This window comes from Theobroma cacao, chromosome 5 (genome assembly GCF_053813885.1).
Source record: "Theobroma cacao isolate CCN51 chromosome 5, ASM5381388v1, whole genome shotgun sequence".
In the NCBI taxonomy this organism is placed as follows: Eukaryota; Viridiplantae; Streptophyta; class Magnoliopsida; order Malvales; family Malvaceae; genus Theobroma; species Theobroma cacao.
In genome coordinates, this window is record NC_142643.1 from 43436156 (window position 1) to 43439909 (window position 3754).

The following is a 3754-nucleotide window of genomic DNA, read 5'->3' on the forward strand; positions in this document are numbered from 1 at the left end:
AGTGTTTAATGATTGATTATGTTGTTGAAGATGAGTAAGCGTTTCAACATTTTTATGTGATGAAAAAGTCGTTCGATTACAATTTGGACTATTGTCTTTAGATATAAGTGGATGATTTATAAAGTTTTTTTTAATTTTAGATAATTTTTTTGTTCTAAGTATTTTTAATCTATGATGTCTATTTTGTTTTGTTATCTTTAGTTTATCCATAGTTTTAAAAATAAATCCTAAATTCTTAAAAATATTTCTTATATTATTATTTAAGAAAGTCACAGATTAAACAAACTTATACTGAAATTTTATATTATCAATTTAGTTAATCAGATAAGTAATATGTGTAAGCAAAAACTTCAAACAAATAGGTTCAGAAATGAAATTAGTAAAAAATATAAAAAATGTACCGATAAGAGGTCAAATGAAGTGAAAACACATTACAACGTATGGCGTGCTCCCTTGGAAACCTTTGATTAACACCAGGTCAAATTTTGGATTTAATGGATAGTTATAAATTGCTCGATGCAGTTAAGAGAGACAAAATGAGAATTGGCTGCAAGCAAAAAATGTAGAAACCAATGTGAAAACTGTTGATTCATAAATGAAATGAATAGTTTTACAAAAAATAAGAAAAAATACTTGTTAATAGGTAGATGATATGAATTATAAGAAACAAAAACAAAAGTTCTTAAAATTGTAAGCTCAACAATAACGAAGTGTTTAATAATGAATAACAAAGAACATAAGATAAAAAAGTAAATATCTATACAAAAAAGTTGATGTAATGTTGACCACAAAGTGAATCATTGTTACATGGTTGTTCACAAATTTATGTATTTATTTTCAACCAATTGAGAAAAAGTTAATGCTTATGAAAAAAATTAAGATAAAATATGAATTGTTATCAATCAGAATGATACTGTTTCGTTACTATAAAAGTTGTTAAAGTAATTTCGTAAGTTAAGTAGTTTCTATTAAATTTAATAAGTAGTAGAGTATAATGATTTGATCAATGTATTCCTAACATTACTGTTATATATTAACTTAATTAAGAATAGAGTAACCTGTTTTTCATAAAACAAAAGCAACAAATTTGAACAAAATTAAATAAATATCTAAATAAGTTATATACAAAAAAAAGTGAAAAAAAAGAACAAATTTTTTTTTGCTCAAATAGAAAGATAGGAAAGAAACATAAGGAGGTAGAAAAGAAATTAGTTAAGAAATACCGAACAATTCCATTTTAGATAAAATTTTGTAACTTTCATGTGCTTTTGTGAATAAATTTCTTACAAATTATTTATAGAAATAATTAGATAGTTGTAATATTAAAGAGGCTAATGAGGATAGCAGAACACTGAAAAATAGTTTGTGAATCTTTGATGCTATCTGCTTTGACTTGAGCATGTTAAATAAATTAAGATATTGCATAGATCTTTTTTGACAACCAATAATCCATGAATTATAATATAAAAGCTCAATCAATGTAAATCAAAGCTCATAAAATAACTAAATGATTATAAATGAGCAACAAATAAGGAACCAAACAAATAAAAAATTACAATCAAATAAGGCAAGCCAAAATAATAGAAAGGAAAGAAACAGAGAAAAAACCATTGTTACATAGACATAGAAAGTGAAAACCTGATTATAACTAAAAATAATGAAAACAGGAACATGTGATCATAAAATATATTACCATAGATTGTGACAATCTTTGTGTTCGGACGTGTAACTTGGTAGTTAATAGAAACTTATAATTAAGAGGAGTGAGATAAAGATTAGAGAGAAATATTTGAATCACCTTGACCTGCGCTTCTTTTTGGGTGCTCTTACTTCGCACTAAATTGTTTCTTTTGATGCTTAGCCAGTCTTTGTCTATCACGAAGAAATAATTCAGAACATCAAATTAAAAATGCTGATAAATGTAAATGTCAACAAAAAAATAAGGGATGTCTAAAATAAATGTAAATAGGTTTGTCACTTAGACGAGCAGCAAATAAATAATTTGACTAAGCAAAGATGTATAGAAACATATAAGTTGAAGTTAAAAACCTTAGGCTGAATTAATTGGACATCCTTGACCACAAATTGTGCAGCTCTGTTATGATCTTCTCTTTCAAAGACGGATCATACATTGCTAGCCAGAGCCTGCTCAAAGTTTCAGCCACAAACGCTATCAAATCATTATCTCTATAAGAAAGATACATCCTCAAGGGACTGATCCAAATGGAATTACTTGTAATAAATACAAATAAAATAAATAATAAACATCTATTAAAACTGTTGAGTAATTGATATTCAAGGTTTTGACGTTCATGATTGCATCAATAAATAACTAATGAAAAACTATAAGAGTCTATTCTCAAAAAATTGAAGATGAAAGTACGCAAAAAAAATGATGAAAAGGCTCATTCATTCACCACAACTTGATGCTGCATTTTCCAAAGGGAATTGGTAGGACAAACTAAATTAGCAAATCTATTCTATGAATATCAAAAATGAAACTAAAATAGATCCAATTGTATAAAGATGTCAAAATAAACCAGTTGCTTCCCATCATGAAAGGTGTAGAGATGTGCAAACTATCATGTGATTTAAGAGGGTTATCAAAATTATATCTTTTTGACAATGAAAGTGTTTAATTTTGTCCAATAAAGTATAATTAAATCATATCATTTTACTTGTATGGCTGTATGTTTCGTATACAAACTTCCTTTAATATATGAATGCATTGTGTTTTTATTCCCTTTTAATCTAAATTCTTAATTTAATTTATAATTTTGGAGAATAGGAAAAAAATTTTGTATATGTCAAAAAAATATATGAAGAGGGGAAAAAAAGATTACAAATTAGGTAAAAGTACAGAATTGTAAATTAGCGAAAATCATAGAACTCTTTTAATAGTATATGTTTTTTTTCTCAAATCATTAGGCATAAAAGTGGAGCGAACTATTAAATACATGAATTTGAAAGAATAAGCTAAGAGTGATGTGAAGTAAACAATTCTTTTTATGCTAACGAAAACTCACATGTGTGGATAATGTTATGTTAGAATGCATCTAATCCCTTCAAAATCACAATCCATTAAAATTTAATCTAAGATCTTTTGGGAAAATAAAAATATCCATATAAAAAATAATACATTAAATAGAAAATAAATAAATTGTAGATTAAATTTTGTAAATATTCTTTACTTTTTAGATGACTTATTGTAGAATAAATAAACATGAATGGATTAAAGAATATAATAGAAGTAAAATTAAAAAGATTTATCAAATTAAAATTACCTGATTGAATAGATAATGAGAGAAAGATAAAGGAAATTTTTTTTTATTTTTTAAAGAGATGGCTGAAATGGATAGGATAAATTATTTTGTATTTAGAGAGATTTTAGAGTGAAGGAGACGTTCCACTTGGAGAAGAAGGGTGGCTATATTTGTTGAAAAATAAAGTAAATTGGCAACAGGAGAAAGACAAAGAGAAGAAAACAGGGAAGGGAATGAAAGAGGGAATTAGTGCTGGAAATGTGTAAGCTGTTGAAGTTGACGTGTTGGAGTGAAAATAAAGGGCAGAGCATTTAGAGAAATGGGCTGATTGGTAGGCTGAATCGGATAAGAAGAAGGAGAAGGCAAAAGTCAACAAAAGAGAAAGAAAAAGAAGAAAATGAAGAGTTGGGTTGAATTGACCCAAGACCAAACGGGTTCAAGTTTAGGCTTAGTTAATTAATTTGAATAATGTTTTTTTTTTAATTGTTATG

General features: G+C 26.6%; 1 long non-coding RNA gene across 1 annotated transcript; it reads right to left on the reverse strand.

Annotated features, from left to right (window-relative positions):
• Positions 1-409: 409 nt before the first annotated feature.
• On the reverse strand, positions 410-3455 carry LOC18599940 (uncharacterized). The gene is made up of 4 exons (XR_016026327.1): positions 3285-3455; positions 2050-2145; positions 1799-1872; positions 410-547 (listed from the first exon to the last, which is right to left on the reverse strand). It is a non-coding gene; the product is annotated as an uncharacterized LOC18599940 (long non-coding RNA).
• Between the last annotated feature and the right edge of the window lie 299 nt (positions 3456-3754).